Source organism: Carica papaya, chromosome 2 (assembly GCF_054855325.1).
Source record: "Carica papaya isolate Zhongbai chromosome 2, ASM5485532v1, whole genome shotgun sequence".
Taxonomy (NCBI): Eukaryota; Viridiplantae; Streptophyta; class Magnoliopsida; order Brassicales; family Caricaceae; genus Carica; species Carica papaya.
Window position 1 is genome coordinate 12,616,127 of NC_142310.1, and position 23,464 is coordinate 12,639,590.

A 23,464-nucleotide genomic window follows, 5' to 3' on the forward strand; every position below is an offset into this window, starting at 1 on the left:
TCATATCAAAATGATCAGGATTCCAATCCCGAGCAATAAGAGACTTGTTGGAAGATCGTTTCATTTCATTTTACCTTACGTCAAAATAGTACTTAAGGTTATCTATTTTTCTTTATAAAAGTATTTATTTTTAGATTTTACATATGCCTTAAGGATATTGGATACTTCTAAATAAGTATGCAGGGAATATAATTTGATTTCAAATCTTTAAGGATTTATTATGCAAGATATTTCTATGAATTATTTACCGTTATATTCTAGTATACGATCAAGACTTCATATGTGAGTTTGGGTTATTATATCACTTATGTTACATCGAGACCATTCTTCAATCAAGATTTGCACGTCGCAATGTTGACTAAAAAAATTAATAGAGTTTTACTTGAGAAATGCCTCTTTAAGTTAAATCTTGGTGTCACCATTTTAAGTAGAGCCAAAAAAAGAAATTTGAATGAAGAAATGCCTTTAGAAAGAAGCCTTTCTACATAAGTTTAAAAGAGAAAAAAAAAACAAATTTTATAGAGCTTGAAGAAGGATATCAATGGAAGAACTCCCTTAGACGGATCTTGACGTTGGGTAGAGGAAGAAGCTCTTAATGGGCGTTAGCTATGCTTTTTTTTCTTTTTCTCTTAATCATCATTTATGTTTCTTTCCATTTTATGTTCGTTATGAATTAATTAAGCATTTGTTGAGAATTAATTTATCTAAACCTTCTATAAGGTGTAATATTAAGGATTTTATGTTTTTGAACTATGTTTGCATGTGGATTGCTTCTTTAGTGTTCTTAATGCTTTCTTTGATTTATTCTCTTTAGCTATAATGATGATCAACCAAGAGAGAAGTTATGTACAAAGAAATTGTATAAATTGGATTACAACTTTCCTTTTCTTTTTATCATGTCACATTCTATCATCATATCTTAAAACTTTTCAAATTAACAAAAATTTATTATATTTGAATAATAATTTTATGAACTTTTTTGTGTACTATGTATATAAGTTTATGGTCTTAAGAATTATAGTAAAAGATCTCTTTTGTTTTTCTAAATATCACATTTATATATACACATAATAGTCTCATGTCTAAATTCCATCTAAATGTGAAATTCATTTATTTTTCTTGTTAGAACTTAGTATAATTGCATCATCATTATTCAAGTAAATATAAATGTAATATAATTAATCTTTTGTTCATTTGAATATTGAATTGAAGAATTGCTGGTACTCAAATGGTGCGCACTTATAAAGAATTGCATCATCGTATTCGTTGACAAGAGGATAATGAAATGTAAGAATTTTTTTCTCAAAGAAATACTCAAGCTATTTATTTGCTTTCTCATGTTCACCAACTTTTCAATATACAAGAGTGAGTATTAATAGAATGCAATATCTGCATATGTTTTTCGATAATGGAAAATAACATGTAGTCAACATAGAAAATATTGTTTTTTTAAAAAAAAAACACTTCCTATTTTCATGGTTTTTGTAAATATAACATATTTTATGGAAGGGATTGATCTATATTGAAGAACTTAAAATTAAAATGAGTTTCCCTCACTTCTAAACACTATATGTATACCCAAATATCATAACATACTCATATCTAACATTTCCATTTAAGCACGAGTTTAGATTCATAATATGTACAAAGGGTTAATCAAATTAGATGTATATTTTTGTATCAACATTAGATATCTTTTGTTTCTTTATTCATCTTGGTTATGTTAATCAAATTAAACTTACATTTTTCTACTAACATATGATGTCATTTGTTTCTTTGTGCATTTAGGTGTTTGAACGCATTGGGAAAATTGAAGGATGAATTCGATATTGTTCAACAAAACATGGCTACCATTATCGAGAGAATTTTCAATTAATATTTTTTTAGCTTTAAACATGATTTACAATTATTATTTTCTATAACAAAGGAGATATACACTAACACAAACACTCATAGTCACAATCTTATCATGACTAAAATATTTTATTTTAGTTCTAATCAAAATTTTCATATTATCAAATTGTAGGCACAAAGAAATATCCTGGATAGACCCAGACCAAATCACCTTAGAGATATTTAATGGTTGAATTTTATTCCAAGGAAAATATGATTGTACTATTCAAGAAAGTAATAATTGGTTCTCTCGGGTGTCGGACATCTGTGCAATTTCTATTTTCTTATGAGCCAGTGTTTTTGAATATGGGAGAAAGCTTGATTAATTTGCTTTATATTGTTAAAATGGCTACGATTATCAAGGCAATTTTCAATTAATATTTTTTTAACTTTAAACATGATTTACAATTATTATTTTCTATAACAAAGAAGATATACACTAGCACAAACACTCATAGTCACAATCTTATCATGACTAATATATTTGATTTTAGTTCTAATCAAAATTTTCATATTATCGAATTGTAGGCATAAAGAAATATCCTGGATAGACCCAGACCAAATCACTTTAGAGATATTTAGTGGTTGAATTTTATTCCATGGAAAATATAGTTGTACTATTCAAGAAAGCAATAATTTGTTCTCTCGGGTGTCGAACATCTGTGCAATTTATATTTTCTTAGGAGACAGTGTTTTTGAATATGGGATAAAGCTTGATTAATTTGCTTTATATTGTTAACATGTCTAGTTAATAGTTGATGTTTACTTGGTTTGATCATCAATAATTGGTGGGCCATGAGCAAACCTTGATTTAATCTAGTACCTTGGGTCTAACATTCTTTATTATATATGTTTAATGTGCGTACTTACCCTATACTCTATATTAGCTTTAACACTTACCAATCCTTGTGGTAGAGAAAACATAGTATTATGTACATGAACTATTAAACTTGCTCAAACACCCTAAACCCCCTACCCCCAATCTCACCTTTGCTTTATTGGCTTCTAAAAATTATGTCCATCTTTGTACACTTTGTTTATCAAATTAATATTTTTGGATTACAGAAAATGAGAAAAATACATTTTGAAATTGGTTGTTCACAAGAAATTGAAAGATCTATCATTGCTCTCTTTGAAGAGTCAAGTGTCACTTTATCTTTGTAATTATTTCCATTTTTATCTACATATGTCTACTTTTGGCATGGTTTAGAGAAGCTTTCTAGTTTTTCTTTTAAAATTTTTTTAGTCTATTCCTTTCCAAGATTGAACTTTTGTTAGGCAAATAATCTAGTGGTTCCAAGATATGGCTGAGAAAAAACAAAATCTAGGAGATAGGTGAAAGGTTTAACGGTGGAAAATAAATAAAGGTGTACTAGAGTCAGTAGGAAGGCTGGGATCAAGTATTGATAGAGGTTTGGGATTGGGTGGAATTTCTTAGTCATTTGGTATGAGGTATAGAATGGACTTTAAAGGCTTCTCTTCCTTTTTTATTGGATCAGGGATTTATGGTTTCAGACCTATCACCCTTCATTCTGTATATACAGTCTAATAGATATTTTATTGCGTAGCTTCTTTTCTACATGGACACCATCCTCTTAGTGCCCTATAAATCATAATTTTGTTTTGATCTAAAAGAAAAGTATTTAAAAATAATTATATTTATGTAAGGAAGCAACTTCACAAAATATAATTGTTTGCATTTTGTTATCTTGTGTTGATGTCTTTGACATCAGGGATTACGAGACTTTTGCCTTTTTCGTTGGGATTTAGATTCTTGTAACTTTTTTCTTTTGCCTTAAATCTCAAAACTATTGTCTATCATTTTCTATTATTGAAAAATTATCTTGCAACTTTTTTCTTTTTTCTTGAATCTCAAAACTATTATCTATCATTGTCTATCATTGACAAAATGGGCTTGCTCCTCCTTTTCGTTTGAAAGATGACAACATTCCCAAACATAATGTCCATATATGTAAATAGTTTCAACATTCAACATTAGATTTGTTAGAATTTCTATAGTTCTCTTTTTCTCTTACACTTCCACGACCTCTATTTGATTGTTGGCTTTTCAATTTATTTTTAACATCATCTTAAGTGTCATTTGTTTTAGACACTTGACCATGGCAATGATCATGTCCTCTATTGATGGAAGAATTCGCAAATGCTTGAAATTTGTTCAGGTAATAAAATGATAAATAGAGTATCATTCCACACCAAGAAGATTTCTAAAATAGATGAACTTCTCTTTAGATAATGCATTAGTGAACATATCAACAAATTGCTTGTTTATTCTGTAATACTTTAAAAAAATATCCCCTTTAGCAGCCAAATCACTAACAAAATGGAATCAAATATCAATATGCTTTGTTATGTTATGAAAAGTTGGATTCTTTGTCATGAAGCTTGTTGCTTTGTTATCATAGAACATATCCATTGTTCTTTATTGCTTATGCTGTAATTCTGCTAGCATTCTCCTCAACCAAATGGCTTGACAAGCTGCTGAAGTGGCTATTATATACTCAGCTTCTGAGGAAGATAGTGCTGCTGTGGCTTGCTTCTTTGAGCTCTAAGTAATTACTCCTCACCCAAGAGTAAAAACATTTGCTGAAATACTTCACCTATCATCCAATGAAGTAGCCCAATCAGTATCTATGAACCCACACAAACTGAAATTATAAGCCTTTGAGTGCCAAATGCCAAATCCATAGTTCCAGCAACATAATGCAAGACTCGCGTTGCTTCTCTAAAATGAAACTTTGATGGATTTTGCATAAACTTAGAGATTACACCAATAGAATATGCAATATTAGGTCGAGTGTGAGTTAGATAAATTAATCCTCTAACAAAGCTTGTAAAGCTTATAACATTAGCCATTTCTCCCCCTATCATCATGCTGAAATTTTCATTGACATTCAAGGGTGTAGCTGCATACTTGCAATTAATCATGCTGAATTTCTTAAGAAGATCCTTAGCATATTTTCTTTGAAAATAAAAATTCCATCTTCGACCTGTTGAACTTCAAGGCCAAGTAAATAACGTGGCAAACCCATATCCAATATTTCAAACTCATGCATCATATGTGATTTAAATTCAGTCACAAGAGAACTAGAGGAGCTTGTATAAATGATATTATCAGTACAAAGACAAATAATGATGAAATAATTTTTACCTTCCTTCTTCAAATAGAGAGTAGATTCATTCTCACTCCTCAAGAACCCATTTTGTTGAAAATATCCATCAATTTTACTATAGCATACATGCGGTGTTTGCTTCAAACCATATAATGCCTTCCTTAACTTATACACTTTCTACTTTCTTTTATTTACCTTTAATTATGAAACCATGTTATTGGGTTACATAAACCTCTTCTTGTAAATCACCATTCAAAAATACTTATTTAACATCAAATTGATAAAAAGGCCATTGTAATTGTACAACCAATGCTAAGACAATTCTTACCATTTCAAAGCGAGCTGCTGGAGAAAATGTTTCTTCAAAATCAACACCATGTAATTATGTATAACCTTTTGCCACGAGTTGAGCTTTATGCTTTTCTATACTGCCATCAGTAAACAATTATGTTTTAAACACCCACTTCAAATAGATACTATTTTTCCCTTCAAATAAGCCCACCATTTCCCATGTTCCATTTTTTCATTTCCTGTAAATTCTTCCATCATTGCATTTTGCCATTCTTCTTTATCAGCTGCTTCTTTGTAGGTAATCAGATTTGAAACAGCAAGAGCAAATTAGCAAGATTCATATATTTCTCTCAAAGATCTAAATTTCTTGGGTGGTGTCTCATCTGATGAAGAACTTCAAATTCATGATGTTAAGTTTGATGAATTTGGTGATGCCATAATGGAACCAACTACAAAAATTTGCAGGAGTTGACTCTGCACTTTAATATAGAAAAATTTCAAGAGGAATTTGTTGTGTCTTCTCATTACTTCCGTGGCAATTCTAGCTTGCATTTTCATCAAATACTACATCTGTTCTTGATTTCTCATCAAGTTTATGAAAATATTGAGAATTTACCAAAGCATAAGCAATGCACCCAAAAATCCTTAACTTACTTACAGATGGTCTTCTACCATGCCAAGCTTCAAATGGAGTTTGATTCATGACACAACCCATGTGGGAGATAGATTTAACAAATAAACTGATGTAGCCCAAAATTGATTGGAAAGTCCATTTGCTTATAACATGCTCATTGCATCTATACAATAGTTCACATTTTTCTGCTCGGCGATATCGTTTTGCTCCAGAGTGGAAGGAATTGTCAACTCCCTATGAATGCCATGTTCTTCACAAAAGAGTTTAAATTTTGTCGATAAGAACTCTCCACTTCTATCGGTGCAGAGAACTTTGATGTGAGCACCACTTTGTTTCTCAACATTGACTTTAAAGTGCTTGAATTTTTGAAATGTTTCTGACTTCATTTCAAAAAAATAAACCCAACTCATGTGGCTAAAGTCATCAGTAAAAAGTAAAAAATAAAGGCTCCCACCAAAAGATACATTATGCATAGGTCCATATAAATTAGCATGTACTAATTCAAGACACTTTGAAGCCCTCCAACTATTTCCTACTGGAAATGATTTTCTAGTTTTTTTGATGTAGATGCACCCTTCCAATAACTCAATAGAATCAATTTTTGGGAGCCCAAAAACCATACCTTTTTCACCCAAAAATTTTAGACCTTTGATATGCAGATGCCTTTACCGAAGATGCCATAATTGTGATTCATCTAATCTACCAATAACTATAACCATATCCTGCATATTTGGGACTTGCAATGGGAACATTTTATTTTCTGAACTTTAATCATCAATTGTCCTAATTTTTTGTCTCTAATAACACACGTATCATCCTCAAATAATATTGAATAACTTCTAGCCATTAGTTGTCCGACACTTAATAAATTATATCCCAAGTTAGGTAGAAATTGCACATTATGCAGAACTTTTACTTTACCATTAGTAGTTTCAAGTGCCACTGTTCCTTTCCCTTCAACTTGAATTTATATTCCATTTCCAAGTTGAACCTTCACTTTTTGTGTTGCATCAAGCTCTTTGAACAAGGATTTTGTGCCAGTCATGTGATTTGAACAACCACTGTCTATAAAGTAAAATTCACTTGAATTATTATTAATAGCAAAATGAGCCATAAAAAACTTATTTTCTTCTCCATTCTCTGCTGCATAATTCACTTGTTGATCTTTATAACAACAGTCAACTTTTATATGGCCATATCTCTTGCAATGATAACACTGAATGCCATTTTTGTGTTTGTTTTGCTCTTCGAACTGCCTTTGCTGCCCATCAGATCGAACTCTACCTTTACCTCAAGCCCTGCCATAGCCACGAAATCCTCCTCTTCTTCAACCTTTACTTGCTAAAGTTTCACCTTTTCTCCAGTTCTGTTGGTGGCCTCCTTCACTTGAAATGGTTATTTTTCATTCTTCTGAAGTGATCGATTAATTCTGGCCTCATGTACTTGCAAAGACCCCATTAATTCATTGAAGGAAAAAATTGATAAATCCTTTAATTCTTTTATGGCAGCAACTACATGGTCGAATTTAGGATCAAACTTCTCTCAGTACCTTTTTAACAATTGTTCGATCAACAGTCTTCTTTTCATATAATCGCTTTTGACTGATTATTGCCCCAGTTTTAGATAAAAAATTAACAACAAATTCTCCATTTCTCATGACCAAAGTCTCAAAGTCTCGTCGAAGTGATTACAATTTCACCATGATCACCTTTGAATCACCTTGAAACTCCTGCAGAATCAACGAAGCTTGCTTTGATGTGGTTGCTACTACAATACATGAGAAGATGGTGTCATGGACAACCTGTTGAATAATTACTAAGGCCTTGGAGTCTTTTTTCTTGTTGTCCCTTAATCTATTTTCTTTATCTGGATCTGCATGGCCATATTTTACCAAGTCATAAAGATCTTTAGATTCGATTAGAGTTCTCATTCTTATACTCCAGAATTCATAGCCTTCTCTTCTGAAAATGGGAATAAGTGGTTTTGAAACACTCATTGCATTATCATTGCCTGCCAAGATTTTATTTTGTTTCACCCACCTCACCTTTTTATCTCTCTCTATTCACTCAATATTTTGGCTCCGATACCAAAATTATTGGAACAATTTGAGAAACAGATTTTAAGGAATAAAGTTTCTATAGATAAAGGACAAAAAATTGTAGAAAAATCTTGTTGCTTTCTTTTATGTTATTCCAGAATTAAGCATGCCTTTATATAAGCTTACAACCAAACTGAAAATGCTAAAATTCTTCACCATAATCTCTAAAATTCTGCCATTGGCAGCAAATTAACAGAAGCAAAAAATAAGAAAAACTAATCTATATAAGATCAGGAAAATATCAGCAAAAATTATTTAGCATAAAATCTGCAACATATCTATAGCATATTTTGACTAATTCTTGAATCAATCTTCAACAAAGATAAGGTTCTTTCGCACGCCTCCTTCCATTTCAACATCATTTCTTTCCTCTTCCACTTATTACTTTTTCCTCTTTAGCTCTTTTTTTTTTCCTCTTCAGAGGCATACATGCCTCTTTCCACTTCTGCCATTTGTTTTTTTTTTTTTTTTGGCTTTTAGAATGGGCTTCTACAGATTTGGGTTTGGACTGCTATGGTATGGGCTTTTGGCTTCTTCTTCTTCTCTTTTCAACTTCCTTTTCCTCTTTTCTTCAACAATTAAATCTACATAAAAGTTTAACTCATAAATTAATTTATAACTCAAAATTCATTTAAAGTATATCATAAATTTAAGTAATAAGGGTATTAAAATTAAGATAAAAATAATACACATCATCTACCTCTTCCTCATCCTCTTCGCCTTAAAGCATCATTCAAAGAAACCTTTGATTTAAGAATTTGATCCAAAGGCTTTTCTTGTCTTCTTTTTATTTTGTCTTCATGAGCTTGTAATAATCTTTCTAACTGCTAAAAAATCTAAGTGTCTAAATTCTTTGACTCTTCAATGGCACACACTGCATAGTCAATTTTTTGTGGCAAAGATTGAATTGAATAATTTTCTACACCACACGAACAAATTTCATCACCTCACCATATTTCCTCATTTGGCTTACTATAAACTTTACCCTTGACCAAAAATTCGAAATAGATTCAACATTCTTCATTTACAAAGCTTCAAATTCGCCTCGTAAAGTTTGGAGTCAGACTTTTTTAACCTTGTCAACTCCTTTGAGGGAATTCTTCAAAATTTCCCAAGCTTGCTTTGCATCGGTAGCATCGGCCACCTTTAAAAATATAGATTCATCCAAACATTGATAGATGAGTGCAAGGACTTGTTGATCCTTCTTCTTTGTTTTTGCAAAACATCCTTCTCATTTTGCATTAAGGACGCTTCATTTTTGGGTGGAGTAAAAAGCTTGTGTTTACAATATCCCACACAAGCAAACTTAATGTGATAGGGCCCTCAGAGCATGCAAAATAACCAAAATTGCTGATGCAATTAAAAAAGATCATCGGCACTACCATGAGAAACAAAACTACAATAAACAAGCAAACCATGAGTATTTACGGTTTCTTAACATTTTTAGAGCACATGCTATATATATCTAACCATTTCAGATTCTCTCCTCACTCTAACTCTAGCTAGGGAATCAATAATGCAACTCCTTTCCCTATTAATATTTGCCATATGTTTCCAACAACATGGGACTTTACTTTCTATAACCTAAGATATTACCACAGTTAAGCCATTTTCGACTACACGCTCAAATTAGCACTTATAACTGATAGTTTTGTATTACTTGATTCTATTATTTCTATGTTTTTAATAAAAATACATTTAATTCAAAAGAACCCCAAGGATTCTTGTAGTCCAAGTTTAACCCAAACTGATTTCTCTAAAGAGCTTAATACTTATTAGTGTACGAACAATTTAGATAATATACTTCCTATAAATTAAGTCTTTTATAATATTTAATTTTCTTAAAACATCTGAGGAAAAAAATTTAGGAATAAATCTTAAAATGATATTGATTTATTGTTTGAAATGTATTCTCAAAATTTACAAAAAATTATGGACGTAAAAATTAATTTATTCATCGACTATAATTTCTTCAAGATCTAGCTTGCAGTTTCTTTCTTATGGAACATAAAGAATTGATAAGAACAATGTCTCCAATTTAAATTGCATTTCCTTATGTTTAATAATTTAACTAAAATTAAGATAATACAAATAATATTTCAAATGGCTAATAAGTTCCTTATACAAATACATTAAAATTCAAAAGTTAATTCTAATACAATTGGTGATCACTAAATTAATCAAATTAATTGTTATAGTTATCTTGTATAAATTAAGTAAGATATCTATAAGTATTATAAAATCACATTTCAATTTATCATAGATTCTTTATTTAAGTTCAAAGATTTAATTGAAAAACTCACATCTTAGATAGTCATAGATTCTTCATTTAAGTTAAAGATGTTTTGATTCATAGTATAAAATAAAGGCTAGGTAATGAATGCCCATCAACAAGAAAAAAAACTAAATCTTTTTCATGCTTCTTTATCTTCAGTTACAAACACAAAATCTAGATGTTTGTGTAAATATTTCTAAACGCCTAATCTCGAGTCATGATGTTCAAAAGGGAAACTTTGGAGGAAGACCTACGCTAGAAAAAATCTTGCAGGACCGAAGACCATGTTGAACTTATTTCACTTTGTAAGACTTTGCTCATTGTTATGTGATGGTATATAAGATACTTTTTCAATTCCTTTTTTCTGCATTTTGATTCTGTTTTTGTTTAATGTGTAAATATTATGGAAATAGTGATGTATATTTATCAATAATATTTAAAGAAGCTTCAATTATAAATAGTAAAGGTAAATTTAACGAAGTAAAATTTAATAAAGTAAAATTTGATGACAAAAACTCTTTTGTTAGTAGAAAATGGGAGACCTGTAAAAGATATATATTATATCTTAAGTTTAATGAAGTAAAATTTTCAAAACTCACTAGAAAATAGAGATTATCTATGAAAAATAATCTTTTTTTACTAACTTGTCTTATTTTTTGTCTAATATTAATATATATGCCTCATTAATGTGTTTCTCTCATTTTAAAACCTAATCCTAATTCATCAGTGTAAACACTCTGTGTCTCACATTTTCATTTAAGTATGAATTTAAATGCATACCATATATCAAGTACTAATCAAATTAAACTAAATATTTTTTTTTTATTAATATTAGATTCTCTTGTTTCTTTGTGCATTTAGGTGTTTGACCACATTGCAAAAAATGATGGATGAATTTGATATCCTACAGCAAAACATAACTACAATTATTGAGGTAGCATTTAATTATTATTTTTTAGTCTTGGACATAATTTTATTTATTATTATTTGTAATAAAAATGGATGGACACAAATATTCATGCGCACAATTATATCGTCAATAAAGTATTGGATTTATTTCTATTACTTATGTTATTAAAAAGCAGGCACAGAGAAAGATCCTAAATAGGTCTAGGAAAAATCATCCTTAGGGATATTTGATGATTGAATGTTGTTTAGTGAAAAATATTGTTTGTACTATTTGAGAAAACCAAAATTGGTTTTTTTTTGCATGGAACATAAATGTTGCTATATTTCCGTATGTGTTAGAGTTCTTAATATAAGGAGGAGCTCGAATTCATGAGACAAAATATAGTTGGCTGTTTAGATTAGCTTGTAATGGCTTGATTAATTTGTTTTGTGTGGTTAACATGTTTAGTTCGTAGTTGACATTGATGTGGGTTGGATCACCAATAATTGGTGAGCCATGACCCCATTCTTCATTTGATATAGTTCATTGGGTTTAGCTCTCTATTATTTGTGTATGTATATTTGTGTATTTTTTTTAATGTAAGATAGATATTTGAAGAAAGAAAAAAATTGAAAATTCTTCCTTTGGTCCAAAAGGAAAATATTTTAATTCGATATGTAAAAACTAATATATTGCTCTTTTAGCTGTAGATCAAGACAACTTCTCCAACGATTATAGTAATCATGATCTAGGACATATTTGGTTTTTTGTTGTGAGTAAGAGCGATAGCAACAAGATCTTAAGCTTTCATCAAATATACATATATAAGAGATAAGCTTGAAGACATTTCACTTTGATTAGTTTTGTTGTTTTGATATCGAAGCATTAGGTTGATGATTCTTGTTAAAAATGAATATTACAATATTTTTTTATGTTGCTTTCATGGATATTCTAGGATTTTTATATTATGAATAAAAAAAATGAAAACGTTTTTACATTATCCATATAAAATTGTAAAGTTAGATGAACATAAGTAAACTTTAGATATGTAGTTTTTCATAATTATTTAGTTAGGAAACAGGAGGGAAAAAAATATAACAAAATTTGGGTGAGTTTTAAGTTGAAAATGGGAAAAATATGAAGGTTGAAGATGATGTATATAGTACTGTTAATCTGGAGACAATGGATATGGTTATCTAGAGAAAATGGATATGGTAAAATAACATACAGTCAGAAGGGTAGTGCACCATTATATAGTGTAAGATAGTTTATATTCAAAAGAGTTGACTTAAAAAAATACAATTTTATTTTAAAATGACAAAATGCTAGAAAATGACGAACATAGGTCATCATACTTCCTATTTAAAACAAATTCATAAGGAAAGATCCTCTTCGCATACATGAAATAAAATTCAACGTGACGCGGGGAACTCCAAGATAAAAAAACACATTGATCATGAACCCACTCTACTTAGCATACAGAAATTTAATACCCTAAATTAAACATTCCTTACTTGAATCGCAATCAATAAAGTGAATGCTATCAAAGTAATTAGAAAAATAAAAAGGAATTAAAAAGACACCACATCTTACCCGATAAGTCGATTCAAGATTCCTCAACTCAACAAGATGGTTGAAGTAACCTTCCTTAAAGAACTCTCACTCAAAATAAGCAAAATTAAAATAGATGCAAAACTTAAATTTTACTGATCAACTGAATTGAATTATTTATAGTCTAACCATGAGGCCTTTATATAGACTTTCATCGGAGTGGTTCTAATTAAATAAAAATGTTAGAATTTGATTAAAACTCTACCAAAAATCTAGCCTTATCTTAAGTTAATTCTAAAATAATAATTATATATTCTAAAAGATAAAATTAACAATAAAATAATAATTTAAAACTAATAAAATATTACTTGGATAAGGCTGAATTTTTCAATGTGCTTTAATCTTCTTGTTAGACTTCAATTGACCATAGAATTCTTCTTACCCATGTTCAAAGATCTAGATTTGTCATACAAGAGCCTAGTACACATGGGAAATGATGACTTGGTTCAAGCTAAAGGCAAAGGCAGTATTGTTGTACAGACTAAGATGAGACCTAAATTTATTCGAGATGTGCTATTAGTGTCAAATTCGAAGCAAAACCTGTTGAATATCTAACAACTTGTACAAAATAGCTACATAGTTTATTTCAAAGATGGAGGTTACAAAAGTTTTTATTGAAGAAACAACAATCATTTACTTGCAAAACTTGACATGGAGAAGTCCAGAAATTTTCCTCTACAAATAAAAGTATGCTTCAGAAGTGGCACTAAAAATAGAGAAAGTAGTTCAAGTGAAGGGGGAGGCATCAAATTCAATAGAATTTGATAAGACAGCTATAGGAAGAGGTCAGGATAGATGTGCAAAGAACCGTGGTAGAGGAAGAGGGAAAAGAGGCAGCAAAAGTGGAGTCCAATGGTAATAGTGTAATAAGTACGAACATGTTAAAGTAGATTGCTAGTATAAGGAGAAACAAGTTAATTTTGCAGAGACAACTAATGAAAAAAAATGAAGACAATATTTAATGAGTTTGATGAGACAGAAAAAATCACAGTCAAGTTTGGAGATAATAAAAACATTCAAGTTGAAGGAAAAGGTTGAACAAGTAGCAGATATATTTACAAAAGCAGCACTTTCTTATCAGAAACATGTTTACTTCAGATCACTACTTGGTGTATGCAATTTTGAATCAAAGGGGAGTGTTGAATAAATGATTCAAAGTTATGTTAGAATTAATTTATGAAAATTATAAATTATCTGTTATGATTAAAAATTATAAATTAGTGGTTATGAAAATATTAAAACAAAATTTAATAGTGATTAAATAAAATAAATAGACGGTTACATAAAGAGAAAATAATAGGCTATTTTCGTTGCCTATATATAGGCTACGTATTACTCTATAATAGTATCCCATTCAGATTGAATATAATATATTTTTTCTTTTCAATATATCTCTCTAGTTATCCTCAATTTTATATTTTTGTATTAATAACAACCTCTTATCTTCAATTTATTTCCAACATATGAACCTCCTAAACAACTAATAGAGATGCAGGTCGTATTGTTGCATAAATCATGTTGGAGAGCTCTCCCCATAAATTCTGAAAACCTAAGAATTACTCCTAAATAGACAGATTTCCTTAATTATAACTAGCAATCTCAGACTCCAATTGGTAAGGACGTGTAGTGTTGTTTTGACTATAGACTTTCTTCAAATATTCCCCATTGTTTTGGCAGTTTTATAGAACCTTAAATTAAGCACAATAACAGGATCAATAGAACTTAAGATCCATGTCATTACACATGCATGTTTTACAACCCATTAAGCTAGTTCTTTAGCATCTATAGGTGCTCGAGAACTACCATCAATATGACCCCACAAATCCTTACTAGTAACAAATAGCTAAAATTGAAATTCCTAAGTATAATAATTCTTACCAATAAATTGCACTCTAAAGATGTCCAAAGAATTGAGAACATGAGACAGTGAATCCAAGAAGATTACCATAAAGAGAAGAGTAATTATAACCAAAAATACCCATGTAGAGAATCACCACAGAAAATCACCTCTAAAAAGAACTCAAAGAGAAGGATCAGCCTTCTAATATAAGACAAGACCCAACTACCACATAAAATTTAAAAAACTTAATTCTAGACGAGATGAACCTAATTTCAATTTTAAGCTTTGATACTATGACAACTATGCTGTTTGCACTGAATGCCCCTCTTTGGGAGTATTTTCTCTCTTAAATAGAAATAGATTTTCTGAATATGTGCCTCTAATTAAGCTGATTTTACTAATTTAGCAAGTTCACTATTTAGTAAAACCTATGCCAATAATTAAGCTATATATCTACAAGAATAATATTGACAAATAAGGCAACAGAATATCACAATTAAATACTTATCCATTTTAGTGACAATGACCCCATCCTTAATTTGATATAGTTCACCGGGTTTAACTTTATATTATTTATGTATGTGTTAGAAAGAAAGAAGTTAGAAGTTTCTCATTTGGTCCATAAAGAAAATATTTTAGTTCGATAACATAGAAAATAAGATATTACTCTTTTAGCTATAAATCAAGAAACTTCTCCATCTACAATAGTAATTGTGATCTAGGACATATTTGGTTATTTGCTATGAGAGAGAGAGAGCAACAACATCTTAAGCTTTCATCAAAGAAATATATATAAGAGATAAACTTAAAGACATTTCGCTATCTTTAGTTTTATTGTAGTGATATCGATGCAGTAGGTTGATGATTCTTATTAAAAATAAATATTACATTTTTTTTGTGTTGCTTTCTTGGATATTTTATGATTTTTATATTATGGGTACCAAAATGAAATGGTTTTACCTTATCCATATAAAATTACAAAGTTAAATGAATATAAGTAAACTTTATATATATAGTTTATTATTATTTAGTTAATAAACAATAGTGGAACAAATATAACAAAAATTGGGTGAGCTTTTGAGATGAAATGAGAAAAAAAATTGAAGGTTGAAGATGATATTTATAATTAATCACCAAAAATTAGCATTGTTAATCTAGAGGAAATGGATCCGATAAATAATATATACAGTGGGAAGGGTAACGCACCATCAGTAAGGTACAAAATGATAAATGCAGGACCTACTTCGCATTTAAAATTAATTCATTGGGAAAGGTCCACTTCGCATGATTGAAATGAAAGTAATGGGAATGTTAAATTATAATTAACTTATACATTAAAATAGTTCTATGTTAAACACGTACTCAATGCTCTTATAAGAAAAGATTGGACGAACATTTTTAGGTTTGAAGCTATAAATGCTTTGTGGATTGTGTCCAAGAACTAAAAGGTAAGAAAACCAAAATATTATTTTTCTCATCATATAATTTTGATGAGAGATTTTTCGTGATCATGAGATTTTCATTGCTTGGACTAAAAATAAATTGCATCACATCCCTATCTTTTAAACCTAGATGATCATGAGATGTTATGTGGATTAAGGAATAGGCAACCAAGTTTTTTAACAAAAAAAAAATCAATGATCATAAAATAACATAAGATTTAGAAACATTAAACAAAATATGGCCATAAGGTAAAAATGTATACAAAATAAAGATTTTTATGGTAGATTATTATCAAAATCCCATAAAGATTAATCAAATTGACGATTTTGAACTTAACTAACGATGTAGAGCTTGCCACTTTTTAGGTATATTATAAGTTGATAGTGACTAGTGTAAAATGCATAATTATTTTAACTTTTTAAATTACCCTAAAGATATTACAAATGTTACTAAAATAATAATTTTTAAAAGATCATTCTAACTATCCTTAAATTGGCTTCATATTTTAAAACATCAAATATATATATCTCTTTATAATAGAAACTAAAAATGTGTAATTTTTAACCTGTTGTAAAACAGAATTCTATTATATAATGCATTAAGGTATTTTAGGAATGGTTTTCTTTTAAGTTTGCAATTTTTTTTTTCTGTTTTAAATTTTCAAATTTCAAGAGAAATCACAAAATAGTCTCACACATACACGTGGATTCTTTCCTTACCCCAAGTTACGGGCAAGGCTTATGTGCGAGACATTTCTTTTCCTTACCCGTAGGCAAGGTTTTCACGCAGGCATACCTGTCAATATTTCCCAGGCTACGGGCTCCCCAACCACGCAGGATTTTTCATTCGCGAGCATATAAATCACTTTTCGTGACTCTTCTGTCGATGGACACCACTCACACTGGCACCCAAAGTCCTACAAGCGAGCTCCTTTCTTCCATCGCCAGGTGTCAGTCGACCAGCTTTCCCCTCCAGTCCTATTAGCCACCCATAACCTCCAATGGCCTAGGGCTAAGGATGTCATAATATGGGGTATAAAATGATGCATTCTTTCCGATTTCTTCTTCAATTCTTCATTTTTTTGATTAAATAGAAAACCAGAGAGAGAGAATCGAATTTAGCAGGAATCTAGTGAGAGAAAGAGAGTAAAAATTGAGAGAAGAAGAGTGCAATAAATAGAGTGAGTGTGTACATGTGCTGCCTAGAGGAGAAGATGATTTCTTATCTTCTGAGGTAAGCATCTCCTTCTGTTTCAAGTAGATTAGCTCTTTCTTCCATTAACTAACTCATTCCTTTTTCACCCAAACACAAAAAGCTTTCTTCAAGCTTCATCCGAAGCCATTTTACAACCATAACAGTATTGATCCAAACTGTTTAAGTAAACATTATATTCTTCCTTACTTATTTTTTCCTTTCAGTTATTTATTTGATTTCCAGCTTTAGATTAGTTTATTTAAGTTCTAACTTGAATTTAAACTGAATTGCTATGGGTGAAACAACCTAGAAATTGCAAATTAAACTCAAAAACCAGACTGGCACAGTCACCGCTGCACAGGTGTGTTGTTAGCTGTTCTTCTTGTTTTTAGGTCAATTTCCTCATGTGTTTGGACTGCTTAGACCTTCTGCTTTATAGTAAGATTGGTGTTAGTTAGTTTTTAATAGCATTTGGTTTTATAGATGCATGTAGGGTGATTAAATCTTCAAAAAATGCATGTGCATGTTTCATGCATGATTTTCATGATTTAACCTTATTTTTTATGATGATTTTGATGGTATGTGATTACTAGAATGATCTATAACATTATGTAGATGGATTAAAATGCTAAAATGAAAGGAAAATTAGAGACAATGGCCAAAAAGAGGCTGGATGCCTCTGTCTGCATTGCCCAGGCACCAACGTGTTGGCTAATGGCGCAGACACAGGCGACCATGCGGGATGGTGCACGTAGGACACTTTCAAGGCATCCAAGAGTGTCAGGACATGTCCCCTAGCATGTTGCATATGCACAGTACGCTGCACATAGGCAAAAGGTTCTTGTTAATGTCCCTAGTGCGCTAAGAGGACCTACGCGAGGCATTATTTGTGTCGAATGATGTGCGCGCATGCGCACAGGGACACGCGCCCAGGCGACCATAGCGCCCAGGAATGCACCCCACTCTAAGCAAACCCTATGAGGCACGGGCACTGCCAGGCATGCACACACCGAGAGTGCCATGGGCCAAGGCACCTTGTGCCACAGGTGCGGGCTTACAGGATTTTATCCTCCTACTGCGAGTTTGAGAGAAAATTGCCCAAAAGCATAAAAAAAATTGATTTGGTAATCTAAAATTAAGTTTGAAATTGAACTGTAAAAATAAAGTAATTGAAATTAAAAAGAAAAATGTGCAATAAAATATGAATTTTGAACAAGAGGAATATGAAGGAATCATAAGAAAAGTCTAAGAAATTTTGAAATTAATTAAGAAATTGGGAATTTCTTAATTAAGTAAATTTTGACTCAAATTGGAAGTTTGGTAAAAATAATTGTTTTGGAGAAAAGAAGCTTTTGAGCTATGCCTAGGGTTAGGCTTCGAGTTTTGGTTTAAACTTAGGGCAAGTCTTAGGTCTAGACTAAATTTAAAATGAAATAAACTAAGTCTAAGGAAAAAAAGAGTTTTAGTCAAAACCTAGGGCAAGGATTAGGTCTAGGCTAAATCTACATAAAATAAGAAAACTAGTATGCTTTCTAATAAGGCGTAATAAATAAAGTTTTCTAGTTAAATCTTTTCACCCTATTATCTAGGAGGGGTTATTATTTTATATATATGTATGCTTCTGAATGCGTGAATGGGTTTCAGCGTCCCCTCGTGGACGAAGTTTCAGTTTAGTTGGACATTTTGCATTCACTATCCTTTGCACAGGGAGTGGATGAGGTGACCAGAGTGGTTGAGTGTTCTTTTTGTATATCTATTTTGTTATCTACATCTCCATTCACGTTGTTAATCGGTGTATTCTATCCTCTAAGGTACAGGCTTATGTGATTGCGCACATAGGTACGTAGACAATGTAACTTAATTAAATATTAATAATGCTGTAATAAAACTGTATCAAAAGATGAGTCAGAGTCAGAGTTAAGGTGATTTGATTCATTTATAAGATCTGATTTGATCGGATCCGTTCTGTTCTGATGCCTTTGGGGCCATGATACATTTTGTATGATAATTTTGGTTTGGGTTCTTTAATAATATGAAATGTGGAGAGATAAAACAAATTAGACTAATTTGTAAGTTATCTGAATATTTCACTGCTGAATAAGTATTTATTTTTAAACAATGATTGTATGACTTAATTATTGCCTGTCTTACTGAGTTTATTAGAACTCACTCCAATCCAACCCCTTCCCAAATGATGACTTTATAGATATCCCTGATGAGGCCTGTTTGGACCCATTCCATGATGCTTAATGGGAGCATTGGAAGACTTTCTCTTTTCTATTTTGTTTTTGACAGGTTAGATTTTTTGGCAAATCCATAACATTTGTATGTAGGATTTGATAGCTTAATGCTTCAATACATTACGATTGTAATTATTGTAAGGGATGAATATTACGCAGTTGGACGTATGATGGGTGTCAAATCCACCGAAAATAATATCCTATTGTAACAACAAATTGAATTTGTAATAGTGATGAATACGGTCGAATCCTCAGGGAATTGAGAACCACTCTCCATTTATGGCCAGTGAATAAGGGTCAAAAGCTGGGGGTTTTGTTCTAGATTGATGCAACAAAGTAAATTAATTAACGAGACTTAAAATAGAAAATAAAGAGTATTATCAAAAAGTGATTAAAGTGAAAGCAGTTATGATTTGATTTTACTCAAAGAAGTAGCTTTGATTCTAGTCAAAGAAGTAGCTTTGATTCCAGTCATGAGATTGATCATTGATGCAATGATTGATTCTTTCAAACTTCAACAAACCAGTCCTAGTTGTTAGAGATGCTCCTAATAACCAATCTTTTCTTAATCCTCAATTAACCAATAAAATTCATTAGTTATTCCTTATTAATAAACAACTCCAGATACAATCCTGAGATTTAATTCATTAACAATTTTAAGAGATAAAAGGACCTTATTCTAGTTAATGATTTCAACAGCGTGACCCATTCAAACCATGTTGCATATTTCCTTAGTACACAACTAATTCACCACTAAGTATCATAACATCCCAAACGATTACAGATTTAGGAGTTTCGAATGGCAATATGTTGTTGCATCGCACACCTAACGGGCCTTGTTTAAACAATTAACAGACAACAATAATAATATGCACAGAGATATATGCAAATATTGAAGCTTATCAAGAACAAAAGTACAATAATTAGATCTTACAATCCAAAATTGAAACTTCGACCAAGTCTTTAACTAGAAAGGATGTTTTGCCAGTTGCTCATGATGAGCCAAATACACAAAATATTGATTTCACTTTTTCTAGAAAGAAAGAATTGTGTGGAAAACTAGAATATGCTATTATCCTTGACAACGTACTTTCTTCTATGTTTTTCTTCTTATTTAAAGGCCAAGAGGATAAGGGCATCCGCTTGTGAAAATAGGATTTTCACGGTGATTTTGATTCTCTACCTACTTTCTAAAATCTTTTTCTCGATTTGATTCCCCACTTCCTAGTTATAATGGGTCCTCTTTTAAATTTGAAAGCATGTCAAGTTATCAATATATGCTATTGCTAGAGCCTAAGCCTTATCTGAGACTTATCCGTGTGTAACCTAATACTTCTTACTACTGCTAGGGTGTTGCTTTGCTCAAGGGTTTTCTACACATGGACCAGTGATTTCTACTATTGCAAGAATGCAAGCCTTGCCCAAGACTTGGGAACTGAGACCTTTTGGCCTTACTAAGCTATAAGCTTTGCCCCAGGCTTATCCCAAAACTGATGATAGGTTCTGCACATAATTTTCTTATGTTTGGCTGCTTTCTTAGATTTATGTCTTATCCCTTGACCTACATCAAAACAGACGAAACCACCTATATTAGATAATAACAGCTCAATTACACATTCAAAGTAAGTAATAAAGATGTTGTTTATGCACATTATCAATGTTAGTGCCGAGTTGGCATCGGGATGTCACAAAATATCTCATATTTATAAAAAAAGATAAATTTATAGAATAAAATGTACAATTTAAGCTCCGTAACTAGTAATCTTCAATGTGCTTCAAAAAGTTAAATAAAACAAGAAAAATACACATATTTAACATTAAAAATTATCACATCTTTAAAAGTCATCTAGAAACTCAATGAGTCATAATTATGAGTCATTTCTTTAAAAGAGTTATAATTTGATTGTTATTAACACTAGCATAAGGAGCGTGTAAAAAAATTGATTAGTTAACTAAATAAGTAACTGAATTTTATATTACAACAAATATATTAGGAAACGCCATTATAAATACATTGGTTATACGAGAAGCAGATCTGAAGAAATCTTGCAATCCTCCAACTATAAATCTATTTTGCATCAACATGTACATTGAAGAAATTATACCTTACGAATTCTCATTTTCTCTCTTTAAGTTGTCATTGTCTCTTGAATTACCATATTGAGAACTAGATGATGAAGAAATAGATTCACTAGGACAAGTCATAGGTCTTATGCACTGCAGACTTCCTCTTTTATCACTATCTTTTACTTTAGAAGTATATTATCTCTAAAGAATAGACTCTCTATACTCTTTGAAGTATATGCTTGGATAGAATAGTTCTGCTGCACCAAATACAAAAATAAACTTATAATATGATTGAAAAGTTCAAACTTATAATAATTTAAACTTTGAATTAGTAACCACAAGATTCAATTCTCATCTTTGATAGCCAACCCAAGAAAGGTTATCCTCAATAATCGAATTTCACAACAACTCAACCAACAATGAACTAACACAACTAGAAGTGGTTTACTTAATGTGATATAAGAATAACACTACATATGCTCTAGTATTTAATCTTGTAAAAGTTAAATAAACTAGAACACAATCACTTTAGAGCTTTTTTGGAATTGATCCTCATGTTCTGCAAAGACTTGGAAGATTGTATATTAGAACTAACAAATGTCATGTAATTAATGAATTTATTTATGTTATTTTGTAATTATGAACTAAAGATTCCTAATTTATGCATGTTTGTGTCTTTATTATAGTGATATATATATATATATGTATATATGCAGTTTTGCAAGTCCCTAAATTTCATATCTTTTGTTGTTTATGTTTTTATAACTAGGAATGAACAAGTGGTGAACTATCCCAAGTGGTTGGATTATACAATGGATATCGATATCTGTAGGTAATATCTTCTAAATTTATTTTTACTAAATAAATGTTGTATACACATCAACATATACTTAATATTATATTCATAATTAGAAATAATACTTTTTATGATTGTTAAAATCCTAAACTAAATTTATATTATACTAAAGTTGGAAATATGTATCTTCCCTCAAAGATAGAAGTTGTAACGACTTCGCGAAGTATGATACAAAAATCTAAGCATTTCATGATTTATTTGATTTTCTTTATTGGAGTATGATGTATGTTTGATTGTTTGTATTAACGTATCATTTTCTTAACAAATAAATTATTTTCCATAATGTGAGATAGGTAACCAAGGAGGTTAAATGGTAAGTTAAAATAATTAACTTTCGAAATATTATGATATTAATTTAATACTATTTTCCTTACTGAGCATCTGGAACTCACTCTTTCCATGCCCCCCAGATGAGGAAGAAAGTGAGGAACCGCAGGCTGACCTACCCTTGGAAGTCTATGAGGATCCCGTGGATCAACAAGTCTAAGTGCATGACTGTTCCCACACTCTGATGAGTCCAATAACATAGTGAAAGAAGTGGCCCTTATGTTTTGTTTTGTATTTTGCAGCCACTTCTAGCCTCAGTATATGTATGTATTGGAACTCCTATGTATTTGTTAGGAATTTGTAATGATTTAGTTCCGTTGCATAAATTTTATCATGCATTCGTTATTCTGAATTTGTATATGACACCAAGTTGCCTTAATAAGCACTTGGGATGTCACAAGAAGTCCTTCATAGGTTGTCTTTTTTTGCCATTGTTTGAACTAGAAAACACCAGCCTGAGAAGAGGAGACACGAACACCGCGACTGATTAGTACTTGTGGCAACACAATCGATCTATGACTCCAATAAGGATAGTCAAACCTCCCCCGTAGTTTAGCTAAAGTTTGGCCCTTAGATTATTTAAAATTTATCAAGGTTTTTTATTAAAATTTAGGTAACGTGTCGATGGTGATGAATTGAATTAATATATTTGTTCATGGTTTATAGTGGATTAGG

The 23,464-nt window shown here is 30.9% G+C and overlaps 1 long non-coding RNA gene across 3 annotated transcripts; it reads left to right on the plus strand.

Annotated features, from left to right (window-relative positions):
- The first annotated feature begins 16,899 nt into the window (after positions 1-16,899).
- LOC110815584 (uncharacterized) lies at positions 16,900-23,141 on the plus strand. Of its 3 annotated transcripts, none has more exons than XR_015816998.1 (4): positions 16,900-17,338; positions 17,610-17,660; positions 22,376-22,434; positions 22,873-23,141. It is a non-coding gene; the product is annotated as an uncharacterized LOC110815584 (long non-coding RNA). The 3 variants fall into 3 exon arrangements; XR_002539861.2 differs by having other exon boundaries at positions 16,949-17,338; positions 22,376-22,438; XR_015816999.1 differs by lacking the exon at positions 17,610-17,660 and having other exon boundaries at positions 16,946-17,338; positions 22,376-22,438.
- The last annotated feature ends 323 nt before the right edge of the window (positions 23,142-23,464 follow it).